Raw genomic sequence first — 13951 nt, 5'->3', positions numbered from 1 at the left:
GCTAACGCAGTTACCTTCTCCATAAGCATAAATAAAAGGATAAAAGGAACACGCACTGCTCCTGCTCTGTTTACAATGCTGTCTCTAAAAAGGAAGCCCCTTCAAAACTACTTCGTGGAAAGTGCCTTTCGAGGCCTGACCACACACCATGACGTTAGTGGTGCTATTCTACTGGCTCCAGCTCTTCCCAGGCCACATCATTAGCAGGGAGAGAGCTCTTAGGTTTCACAGATGAGCAGTGAGGCAGCCGAACACTTTAACAGGACAGCCATGAAGTCCAGCCTTGCATTATTCTTCAGATTAGTAACAAAGAAACTTACTGTTCCAAATCAATTTCAGAGCCCAAGTGAAAAGCAGAATGAAAAGGGCTTAAGATTTAATACACAGGGCAAATTGGGAAAAAACCCTCTCCTACCCAGCCCAAGGCTCCAGCTCTAACACTTGCTATCTCAGGGACCTTGGGCATATTGTGCTCCGTCCATGGGTCTCAAACCTCTCATCTTCAGAAAAAGGGCAACACCACCAGCTATTCCTAAGGAGACCCCCAGCTCATGGATGTGGTAGGTATTTACCTACATTCCACATCCAAGAGCATGCTGGGATCAATAATGAGGAACTTGAGCAAAACCTGTGAGACAGGAGCTCCAGCCAAGACACGCCCTGAGACGGTCCCTTGACTGACGCAGGAACAAACCTGGAGGAGGCTCTGCCAGGTTGTGCTCAGGTTGTCTGCCAATCAAAGACTTGGAATCAAGAAACAATCTGCCCCTTGGGCCTCCTGGCTCTGGTCCAGAGGGTGCAGGGGTGCTAGGATGCCAGTTGGGATGTGGGTCAGTGGGACAGAGAGCGGGCAACACACATGCAGACGTCTGTTCACAACGCTTCATGTACAGCCAAAATCCTCTCACGTGTGGAGAAGTGGAAGCCAGGAAATTCTGCCTCACTAGCCCAGGACCACGTGAGCAGTCCATAGCCCATGCAAATGTCCACTGAGCCCGCAAAGGCTCCCCACAGCCACCGACAGGAGCAGATGGTAAAACGCAGCCCTTCACAGACAACGCCCCTCCCGCCGATCACGGAAGTGCTGGTGCGCCCACTGCTCGCACACGCACACCATCAAGCCAGCCACTCTCCATGCTGGCTGAGGCTGGGTCTGGCTTCCTGCAAAGCCTGCACAAAATGCCAGGGACTGCATCCGTGAGCACACACCTCTATCCTTTCAGAAAGGCCTTTTTCTACCAAGCATAAAGCAGCTGCAATGAATTTTTAAATAGCCATTCTTTCTTTTTCTCTCTCGCTAAAGTAGAAAATGTACCTCTCGGGGAGTTTTGAAGCCTTTAATGCTTTATCAAGGGTCTGTTTCCTTTCCCACAAGGTGGAGTCCAGCCATTTCATGCCTCATCACTGGGACGCGTGCGTCTCTAAAAACCAGCGCTGGGACCATGGGCCCTGCACAGACATCCCTTCCGTGGTCCAGCAGGACTCAGGGTCACAGCACAGAGGGACCTCACACGGGGCCGTCCCTGCAGCTGCTCTGGGAACTCGAGCTCCACCACATGCCACCAGCTCCCGTAAGCTGCCCCTCTGAGCCCTGGGTCTCAGACAGCTGTGGTCGAGGACATGTGGCAACGCTCAGTGCCGACCAGAGCAGGGCTGCTGCTGTCCACAGAGGGCCTGGGCCACTGAAGACAGGGAGGTTGGAGCCTGGAGCCCGGAGGCATGGGGCCAAGGCCTACACTGGTGGCTGGCCCGGGGGTGGGGAGGTGTGCGCAGCTGAGTAAAATAAAACTCTCCTGAGGCCAAATGTGGTTTGAGATAAGGGAGGACTCCTCACAAGCAGGCAGGCACCCGCCTCCGGCACAGAAAGAACGCGCTCCAGATCCACAAGGCCCACTCTCACAGAAGCACTCCTGCAGGAGAAGCGAACCTCACTCCCCAAATCACGCAACGCGGGCACTGCTGGGGTGAGGGGTTCTTGGGAAGCAGCTCAGGGTGAGTCCTGAGCAAGTCTTGGAGTTTGCAGCGATGCACCTCCCATCAGGCCCCCAGCCCCTCTGCACCTACCCTGCTTCGGCCTCCGTAGGTTCCTGTCCCCTCTCATCCCTGCTTGGGGAACAGGAAGCTTAACAAGTCCCCACCCCCTCCTCCTCATTTCCCTCTCCCACGTGAGACGGGTGAGCCCTACTGAGAAGGGGCAGAGCACACGCAGGCCTTAGCACCCAGAGGCCAAGACCAGGTGCAGGCCACACCTGTGTGCTACAGCGTCTGGGGCTTGGCCCACGTGTTCAGCTCTGGCCTGGGCAGCAAAGTGATGAAGGGACAGGGCTGGGGGATTTCCACTTGGCCACGAGAACAGTCGAGGAGCTCATGCACAAAGTGCAGAGCACACGCACTGCTTGGCAGTGTCGAAGAAGGAAGAGGCTGAATCCAGCCCTGGAGGGAGGGCACTGGCGGGAATGAGGCAGGCACGCTGGACCCCCACCAGCAGCTCCATCACTACAGGAGGCCACTGGGGCTTCCTGAACAGTTCAGAGATGAGGAAAAGATCCCACAGGGCAGGGACCAGTCCAGTCTTCAACACGGACAAGGAGCCTGCAGACTCTGCCCCCAAGGTAAAGTTGGTCCTGTGTCTATGGTTTATGTGTACGAGTATGTGTGTATACGTGTGTACATGTTTGTATGTGTTGTGTATGTGTTCTATGTATGTGTGCATATATGTGCATGTTTGTGTGCATATGTATGCATGTGTGTGCATGTTTCGTGTATGTGTATGTGTGGATATGTGTTGTGCATGCATGTATATGTATGTGTCTATATGTTTGCATATGTCTATATGAGTATGCATGTGTACATATGTGCATGTCTCTGTGTATATGTATGTGTGTCTACATGTGTGTTGTGTGTGTATATATGCCTATATGTGTTTTATGTGTATGTGTGTGTGTATGTGATGTGTCTGTGGGTGCTAATTTCCTTTGCACCTGAGGGTACAGTTAGTATTCCAGAGCACAGTTCTGACGGTGTCATCACTGCTGAGGGGGGATTCTCGAGCCCTTCACAGACTCGCCCAGGGAGCACAGACACTGGCCCACAGTGTCCCGCTTCGAAGCCACGATCCAGAACAATTCATGGAACTCCAGCAACAGAACACGAACACTCCGCTCCAGCTTCCTCACTTGCACTCAGTCTCCCTCAAGATGGCACCAGGGAAGACCAGTGACCTCACAGCGAGTCAGGCAGATCTGAAGGTGGAAACCAGGAGGTGGAGCCGTACCAGACAGGCAAGGGCATGCAGAACTCTAAAGAAACTCAGCTCTAGGAGGCAATGTAGCCGGCACACCACCAAGGAGAAACAGTGCCCGAGTGCCCTCGTCTGTGTAGCTTCTCACCGCTCGTTACCAGAAAATACAGAGGCTAAGACAGAATGGGAGCCATTCAGCCAGTGTGTTCTTGGAATGTCCTCTGCAATGACTTCTAGTTCAAAACCATTACCAATGACTACAGCTAAGTTCAATAACTTAGAATAAAAATAACAATAATACACAAGAACTGGGCATTGTGGTACCTGCATCCCTTAACAGAGTGCCAGGCTCAAGTCCAGGCTACTCTCTGCTTCCAATCCAGGTTCTTGCTGATGCATCCTGGGAGGGAGCACATTACGGCTCAAGTGTGGGGGCCCTGTCATCTGCATGGGAGACTCGGATGGCTTCAATCTAACCCAGCCCTGACTATGGAAGGCATGTGAAGAGTAACCCAGTGGTTGAAAGCTCTCATTCTCTCTGCTATTCTGCCTTTCAAATAAATCACAAAAATGCATATTCAAAATGACAAGAGGTGTAACAGACCACAAAGACCACCACTTATAAGATGGGGAAAAATAGTTTCTCATGCCTCCAATGGACAGCTTCATCTTAAACAATGCTCCCTGGTGTTAAGCTAATATTACTCATTTGAATTTTATTGGTTTTACAGTTATTTTAAAATTTGTATCCAATTGTATAGCTATAAAAATATTATAAGTCAGAATTTCTTAGTTTCATGTTTATGGGCTTTAGTAAGAGTATTCTAAAAATAATTTAAATGCACCTTGGGAGTTTAAAAGAGTTTTTCATTTCTTTAATAAAAGGGGCTCACAAACGACACAAGGTGAGAAAACCTACATTTTACCAGAATACAGAGCAGGAGAGTCTGCTTGATAAGATCTAGGGCAATGCAGTCAGACCCCATTCAGAATCCTGGCCCCGCTTCTTTCTGGCTGTGTCCTTTTAGCCAATGTCCTCGTCTTCCGTAATTGGGTTTTGATCTATCCAGGGAGTGTCACGACAAGATCTCCCTCGCAGAGTTGTGGTGCAATATGACAGAACTTAATGCGCTTAAAACAATGTTGAGCTCATGGCAACTGTTGAAAAAAGGCTAGCAATTAAATGCAATTTCAGGCCAGGCAGCTCAAAATGCACAGTTATTAAGAAATGGCAGAGACAGGCTCGGTTTTCTTGGTGGCCTCCGATACATGACAAACCACATGGGACTGGTGTTAGGGTCTGTGAGCCACAGAATCAGGAGCCCCAGATAGACCCTAGAGATGATACAGGAGATCCCTCAAAAGTAAGGACAGCTCAGAGCTGTGGTTACCAACACCGAAGCTGCATCTCCTCTCTGGTGTAACCCAAGACCTTGTGAGATCAACGCCCTCTTGCCAAAGTAAGATGAGAACGTGAGATGACTTGGCCAACTTCAAGGCTGGCTACAAAAGTTCTGCAGATAGTAAGTCCCAATTTTTAAAAAGACTTATTTATTTATTTGAAAGAGTTACAGGGGGTGGCGGGGGAGAGACAAGGAGATCTTCATCCACTTGTCTACTTCCCAAATGGCTGCAACAGCCAGGGCTGGGCCAGGCTGAAGCCAGGACCCAGGAGCTTCTTCCAGATGTCCCACATGTGTGCAGGGGCCCAAGCACTTGGGCCATCTTCTGCTGCTTCCCCAGGTTCATTAGCAGGGAGCTGGATTGAAAGTGGAGCAGCTGGGACTCAAATCAGCACCCATAAGGGCTTAACTCACTATGTCACCATGCTCGCCCCACTAAGTCCCAATTTGAGAAGAATTTCTCAGGATACACAGGATCCTACCGTAAGATCCTATTTTCTGGCTTGTTTTATATTTCTGGTCTTCTTAATGCATTTCTGTGGCTTTGTGGACCACCTCTGGATCCCTGATTCAGCAATGACTTAGCAAGGCAAAATCAGTACTGTGGTAACCTGTGTTTCTTGAGTGTCTAAGCACCATATACCATGGACAGTCCCGGAGCTAACCAACTTCTTTTCCTAGGAACACCGAGTTTGGTGAGCCTGCAGGAGCTAAAAGGCTTTTCACAAACTCAACTGCATGCAGTATACACAGAGGTCCAGTTGTTGAAGCAAGATTCCCCCCCTTCCTCTGCAATATCCTGGTTCTTCTCCCACCCTTGCCTGTTCCAAGCTGCACAACCATCCCCTCTAGAAGCACTGTGTGCTCCTGCCCGGAGAAGACCCTGTCTTGGTTAACATTTATCCCCCACTGCAGACTCTGCCGTGTCAGATATTCCTGACCCTCTACCCCATCCTGATATAAGGGGATCTGGGAGGAGACGTTTGGGGTCAGGTACTGCATCAGCTGTCTGTGGCTATGAAAGAGCTGCGCATTAAACACACAGGTCTGAAACAAACCCAGTTTATCATCTCACAGCCGTGGGAGGTCGGAAGGGCAACCACAGCTTAGCTGGATTTTCTCGCAAGGGCTCACCAAGCGAACACCGAGGTGTTGGCCCAAGCTGTTAATTCCATCCAAGACTTGGGGTCCTCTTCCAAGTTCACTGAGGTTGTGGCAGCACTCAGGTTCTTGCAGGTTTAGCAGTCTGAGGTCTGCCATGCTTGCCAGCTGTGGACTGGGAGCTGCTGTCACTCCTGGGGCTCCACAGCTCTTGGCATGTGGCCCCTGTAGAGGGTTCACAACACCGTCTGCCTTCACTCTGCCAGTCGTACTCCTCTCTCCCCTCCTGTCTCCCCCTCCTCAAATTGCCCTGTGCCTTCCAAGGGCTCACTGGGCTGGGGTAAGGCCCTCCTGTCCCAGCTCTAGCTCCCTTTGGATCTACTCAAGAATCAAGTCTTTCGGACCTTCCAATCTGAGTCTGGCTCCACTGCCACAGCACTTCCTTCTAATTTCAGAAATTCAGGTATCTAATACAGCTCCACAGGGATCCCTAGAATATCCTGGAAGGATCTTTCCCAGTTTGCAAGATGCTGCGTTGCCAGTGATTTTCCTTCGCATGGAGTTAAAACATGCCTACCCATGTAGGTGACCCCAGGAATAAGCTCTTTCTAATAAGCATTTGCAAAACCCCTTAAGCCAAGTCATATAAAACAGCCCAGTGACGGAGCAAACTTCATGATATTCACAATCACGCTGACAATGCATTGAGACAGAATGACACTAACAAACACCTCAGGACTCCTTGGAACTCTTGTCACTGACACATTCCTGCATGGACAGTCTAAGATGTCCATGCTACAGAGCCTCGAGAGCTTTGGACCTGGGATTCATGAACATACTTCTAATTGACCCTGAAGGTTCCCAGGTCACAAAGTGAGCAGGCCCCTCATGCTTTGTAGGAGGTACCCCCTCCCCTCCCCCGAAGGACAGAGGAAAATGACAGTGGTTTGCATTTGCACATTACTTTTAGATGAAAAGTCGTGATCAATTCTCCATGTAACTGGGTTACAATGCAGAACTCTATTAGCCATCAGCATAGACAACAGAATACAAAACCATGAAAGAGTTGACCAGAAATACTAAGTATCAGAATAAATACGTATCAATCTTAAAAACCAAAATGCAGAAATGATTTATGAGGAATATTTTACATTTCAATGAGTTTAACTGACAAAATTGAAAAATAAATTAATGATGAAGGCATGATATTCACTTTTTCATACTGTTCTTAGTAATCATTTTGTTCAGAAATTCATTTTTAGAATGCCCAAAATAAAAAGTGCACTGAACATCTGGTTCTTTCAGAGTCTATTGTGTGTGGTGATTTATGGCCAACGATTCACATCCAGTTCAGCGATGTGTGTCCTCAATGTGCTCCAAGAATATCTCTGCACCAAAAATACACAGAAATCGTCACTGGAATGCACAACACCCTGGTGATTTAGACTTCAGTTTCCAACAGTTTATCAAAAACAGGATTGCAGAATTAAGTTTTAGTGGCTACAAAAAAGGAGTCAATCTTTCTATTATTGGTGGGAATGGATTTGTAAGTATTAAACAACAATTTCAAATGTCCTAAAGAGCTAGGTATTTTTGACGTTAGTATCTCATCAGTCAACTCTCAGTAGTTTGGTTTGTTGATTCCTTGGTATAAAGAATACAGCCCAGAGAAGAACCGGGTGAGGGCAGGCTGGAAGCCCAGTGCCCGTGGGAGCATGCCCGTAGTGCTTCCCCTGCCTCTGGAGAAGGTGTGACTTGGCCCTGATGGGAACTCATTCCACTCTGCAGCTACTGTGCCTTAAAATTTTCACATTAGCCTGATGCGACAAGTGAACACATCTGTGCCAAACCCACATTCAGACCCAGGGGGAAGGATGAGGGACATAGTCAAGCTCCTCGAAAAACAGGATCAGAAAATCAAAAGCCCTCAAATGTTCCATTGGCTTCTAGTCACTGAACAGAGAGGGAGAGAAAAGTCCCGCACCAACTGATGAAAACCCTTTTCTCCCTCGTGTCCTCTCTCAAACACATCATGACATTACTCCTGGACAGAAGTGTCCATGGTGTAGTTCCCATCTTATTAGTTTCATTAATTAGCACAGTGGCTTTGGAAAACCAAGCTCTAGATGTTCCCACTGAATAAAACAGAACACACAAAGCCCATGGGTCACCACACACATAGAAAGTCACCTAGTCTCCATACTGCTTGGCTGTAGACAAACGTTGAGTGCTGTGGTTGGGGTGGGGTGTTCATCAAGCAAATATTAAAGCAACCATGTTAGAAGTCACTGTTAATTGAAGATCAATCAGATGAAGTGTAACAAGGAATCAGAATGTAGAAGAAAGGAGATTCAAAGTAAAATTTCCAATTTACATATGCAATTTCTACCCTAAGAATTAAGTCCTCTTCTATCAAAAAACAATCAAACAAAAAGTACCTAAGTGGCAATTAACCTAATTTCTTCTAGCCATATGGGATACTTACATACTGAGATTCACCCAGCTCAAAAATCAAGAAATCAGTCTAACTTTTAAACAAAACCCCTGGTAGACACTTGCTTTCCTCAAGGATCCTGATCATTTCTGAAGCACACCTCACACTTGGATGACTCACCTGCATGTCACTCTCTATGTTCACCACCCCCTCCCATGTCCCAGAGCAAATACCTCTGCTCATCTCCCTGAGACGTACCTTGTCGGGCCTCTTCCTGGACACCACTTCACTGGCGATCACGGTGACTCCACTGTGTTCAAGTGATGACCGAGGCCCACATAAAAGACTGAGTTTTAGCAAGCACTCTTTTGCGAGCACAATGGGATTTGCAACAGTTCAGATGGGAGACACAACAAAAGACTACAGCAACAATAAAAATCAAAAAGCTGAAAGCCGCTAAGACAGTGCTGTCCCCAGTGAATGCCAGAGAGCAGTGGAGAAGCTGAAAGACGCAGAGTTGCAGTTCCAGGCCCTTCTGCCTTGCAAAACATAGGCAACTGGTTCTACCATTCCCCATCTCTGCACACTTCAAAGGTAGGGTAAGCAGCTCTTCTGTTTTGAGAACTATCAGAAGTGCTCCTAAGTGTTCCTTCACATCCAAGTAGGAGATGATACACTGCTGGACCCAACCCATGAAGCCTTTTCCACTGGTTCATCTGTCACTCTTGACATTGTCCTGAATAAACAGATGAGATTGGAGTGGGAGTCTCGTCCCTACTGCAAAGTTTTAGTCAGTTTTATATTCCAAAAAGTGTAAATTCTTATACTGACGATACAAACTCAACCTGCTGTGTCAAGACAAACACAATCTCTATGTGAAAACCATCCAAAATGCTGAGGGGTGGGTCTTAGAATAAGGACTGCACAGTGGGCCCCTTCACAAAGGCGAGTTCTTCACCACACCTGAAGCAAGTCAGAAATAAGTCAGGCCTCTTGCTAACTAGAAGTCAACAGCAAGCCAGGGCACATAAACCACCCACTCCTGGTATGTGTGTCCAAGAGAACTCCCCAGTCAGCTCCTACAGAAAACCACCTGAAAAGTCAACATGGGGCTGCGCCGTAGGAGGAAAAGCTGCTGCCTGCAGTGCTGGCATCTCATATGGATGCTGGTTCAAGTCCTGGCTGCTCCACTTCTGATCCAGCTCCCTGCTGTGGCCTGGGCAAGCAGGAGATGGTCCAAGTCCTTGGGCCCCTGCACTCACGTGAGAGACTCGGAAGAAGCTCTTGGCTCCTGGCTTTGGACTGTCCCAGTTTCAGCCATTTCAGCTCTGGAGAGTGAACCAACAGATGGAAGACCCCCCCCCCCCCACCTCTCTCTCTCTCTCTCTCTCTCTCTCTCTCTTTATTTGAAAGGCAGAGTTAGAGAGGCAGAGGCAGAGAGAAATAAATAAATAAGTCTTTTTTTAAAAAGTCAATAACACTAATACAGAGTATATATTAGATGATGAAGCAAAATTAAAAACTTTTATTCTGTCTCTTTAATGAAGCCAATCACATGATGCTTCAGACCACTTACACAGTTTCCAGGACTATACAAGCTTAGTCTCTTCCCCCAACACAGCCAGTCTCGGGGAACCTCAGCTGGCTGCTCATCAGTGGAACCCAAGCCTCCTTGAGCGGACTGAAAGGTCAGCACATCTAGAAGAACAAAGGACAAAGACTTCCCCCTTAGCAAGCCAAAGGAGTTCCTCCCAGAATCTCACTGGGAAGGGCTATGGCTTCTTTGTTGCTGGGTCCACAGACGAAAGTAGATTGTCACTATGACCTGCAACAAGGAGCCTTCTGAGGCTAATGGTCTGAGTGAGGAAGAGCCTATGGTAAAAGCATACTTAGGACCACGCAGCCGGGGCATACGGCCTCCAGAGGCTTCATTCCACACACAGACCCACAAACACAGCCACAACATCCTTTCAGGGTGTGCTACCTAAAGATGGGGTAAAGCACAGAATGCAAAGCACACCTAGAAACCAGTGGGAATGGGAACGAAGGGTACGTGAGACCAGTAACATACAATAGAATCACCTAGAACAAAACCTCCAGGGGCTATAGGATAAATACTTAAAATACCAACGCTGGGCCAGGTGTTGCCATGCCTGCATCCTTATCAGAGTGCCAGTTTGAGTCTCTGCTTCTGATTCAGCTTCCTCCTAATGCTCCTGAATACAGCAGATGCCTGGGCCCCTGCCCCTCATGTGGGAGACCTGGATGGAGCTCCAGGCTCCTGCCCTTGGCCTGGCCCGGTCCTGGCTACTGCAGGAACTTGGGGAGTGAGCCAGCAGATGAAGGACAGATACCTCCCTCTCTCCTCCCTCCTCCCCTCTGATGGTCTGGCTTTCAAATTTATCTATCTTTTAAAAAACATGCTTTCAGAATTACCTAGATTCGATGCAAATTCAATCCAAATCCCAGAAATACATTTTCAAAAACTTCAAGTTTCTCTGAGATTTTTCTTCAGAAAAATTCTTTCAAGTTTCTACAAGGGGTTCATTTTGACAATCAAATACAAAAGAATTTAAATGAGATTTAAATTTGAATAATAATGGAATCATCAAAGCAGTAAGTGACACTAAAATATTTAACAGTAAAACAAAAAAAGACTGATAGGACAAACATTAAAAATACTGTGTTAACTAAACCCAAATATGTGTGACTACTTTAAGTACAGGCAAATCAAATCTTCCAAATTCCAAGATAAAGATGGACAGATTGTTGCTTATAAGAGATATTCAAAATGCAAGAATCAAAAAAAAGGTTAAATGCAAAAGAATGAAGAACTCTGTAAGGAGAATAGTAACAGGAAATGGCCAGGGAAATTATACAAATACTAGACAAGGCAGAGTTAAAGGCAAGAAGTTTTACTTGTGCTTGGGAAGAGACTTCTGAATTATCAGAGTCAATCCAAAAGGAAAACGTAAAATTCTAAAAATCATTCACTATTTTAACACACTTTTCCTATAACATTTAACACTAGTTTCTGTAGATGTATAGAGAACTTCTAAAAATATGATTCAAAGTCTAAACTAATTGAACAAAATTCTATGCCTGCCTGCTATATAAAATATGTTATATATAAATAACACTTTCATATTCATTACAATTTAAATAATATTTTGAATATACAGAATTCAATTGAACAGCAGGATTAATTCCAATTCTTTTTTAAAAAATGTGGCAGCTAAAATATTCAGATCCCACCTGGCTCACATTTGTGACTCACATTGTGTTTCAATTTCACAGTGTAACTGTGGAACGACCACTGAAAAACACAGAAAAACCAAAGCTAAAAATCAATAAAACAAGATGAAATGGAATGCTAAAAGTATTCCATCAAAGGATAAAAGGCAAGAAAGAAGTAGAGAAAAAGAGCAATGGAGCAAATAGAAATTTACCACCAACATGGCAGACTTAAACACACACATCAATAATTATGTTAAATATACATGGACTAAAGCTTTAATTAAAAAGCATAGGTTTCGGTCTTGTATCAAAAAAAGCAAGCCCCAACCCTACTACATGTTGATTAATAAACACACAGAAAAATACACACCAATTAATAAAAAACAGATCTAAGAGATATGCCATTTAACTAAGCATAAGAAAGACAACACAGCTATACGAAGACGCCACAGTAGTAACAGCACAATTCATCCAGGAGAACATTAAACAGGCATGTACCTAACAAGAAAACACCCCAATACATGAATAAAACTACTGATAAAGGAAACACTTTAACAATCAAAGCTGCTTAATTTAAGACTCTACTTTCGGCAAAAATGTGAACACCATTCACCCAGCTGACCTAATGAGCATTTGTACATGACTGCTACAGAACACATTCTTCAAGTGCACATGGGGACATTCCTCAGACACCAGGGCCACACAACAAGCTCAGTGAACCTGAAGGATCACAGCCACAGAGAGGGTGTCACCCGTTCACAACAGTATTAAGGTACAAACCAGTAACTGCGAGACCTAGAAAACACCCCAAAGATCTGCAAATTAAACAAAAATACTTATAAAAAACTAAGAAGCTAAAGGGGATACCCCAAGAAAAACTTTATAAGATATTTTTAACTAAATGGTATTTTTAAGATGTCAAAATTGGCAACTAAAGTGGTACTTGCAATGAAATTTGTAACTTAAAGGCCTATGGTAGTGATAAAGAGCAATTGATGATCAAAGTTTCCTTCTTAAGGAACTTTAGAAAGAGCAAATAGAAGAAACACACAAAAGAAAAACAAAGAAAATAACATGACAGTGAAACAGAAAACAAATAGGAAAAAAAATTCAATGAGTCAAAAGGATTTATTTTTTTGAAAAAGACTTTAAATAAAGTTGAAAACTGATGCAGGGTTGGTGCTGTGGCATAATAGGTTAAGCCTCTGCCTGTGGCACCCGCATCCCATATGGGCACTGGTTCATGACCTGGCTGCTCTTCTTATGATCCAACTCTCTGCTAACGGCCACAGAAAGCAGTGGAAGATGACCCAAGTACTTGGGCCCCTGCACCCACATGGGAGACCCAGAAGAGGCTCCTGGCTCCTGGCCTCAGATTGGCCCTGCCCCAGCCATTGTGGCCATTTGGGGAGTGAACCAGCAGATGAAAGACCTTTCTCTCTGTCTATAACTCTGCCTCTCAAATAAATAAATAAATCTTTAAAAAAAAAACTGACGGAAAGAAATGAATAGAGAAAATACGAATACTGATCAGGAATAAAAGATACAACTACACACGCTGGATATGCCCCAGATACTAGAAGGAAACCATGTAAGTACTACCAATTTCATGCCAATAAAGGTATCAGTGTATACAAAATGTAGAAACTCCTAGAAGAATGATTCAAAAATTTCCACAAGAAACAGAAAATGTAAATAGCTTTATACCCCTTAAAGGAATTATCTCAATAATTTTTAAAGAATATTTATTTATTTGAAATTCAGAGTTACACAGAGAGAGAAGGAGAGGCAGAGAGAGTGAGAGAGGTAGAGAGAGAGAGAGAGAGAGAGAGAGAGAGAGAGAGAGAGAGGTCTTCCATCCGCTGGTTCACTCCCCAACTGGCCACAATGGCTGGAGCTTTGCCAATCCAAAGCCAGGAGCCTCCTCTGGGTCTCCCATGCAGGTGCAGGGACTCAAGGGACTTGGGCCATCTTCTAATGCTTCCCCAGGCCACAGCAGAGAGCTGGATTGGAAGTGGAGCAGCCAGGACTCGAACTGGTGCTCATATGGGATGCTGGCACTGAAGGCAGCAGCTTTACCTGCTACGCCACAGCACCAGCCCCTCTCTTAATAATTTTAAAAATTCATAAAGTATCAGAGTATAATGGTAGCTGCCACAGGCTGGGGAGATGGGGGGGATGGAGGAGTAGTGACAGGGTGACCAACTACCAGGTATAAAGTAGTAAGCCCATGAGAGTAACAAGTGTAGGTGTTCTGTTCTACAGTAGGGTGACCACAGATGAATTAATTCTCTGTGTATGTGCATGTGTACAACATGTACCATGTAAACATATTAAAAATTCTTGTATCTTTGCACTCATTGAATTCTTTAAGCATTTCTGTATTATTAGAAATATCTTAAAAATCTTTTTAGGCCAGTGCCGTGGCTCACTTGGCTAATCCTCTGCCTGAGGCGCTGGCATCCTATGTGGGCGCCAGGTTCTAGTCCTTGTTGCTCCTCTTCCAGTCCAGCTCTCTGTTGAGGCCCGGGAGGG

This window comes from Lepus europaeus, chromosome 4 (assembly GCF_033115175.1).
Source record: "Lepus europaeus isolate LE1 chromosome 4, mLepTim1.pri, whole genome shotgun sequence".
Lineage (NCBI taxonomy): Eukaryota > Metazoa > Chordata > Mammalia > Lagomorpha > Leporidae > Lepus > Lepus europaeus.
This window is presented reverse-complemented; position numbering follows the sequence as displayed.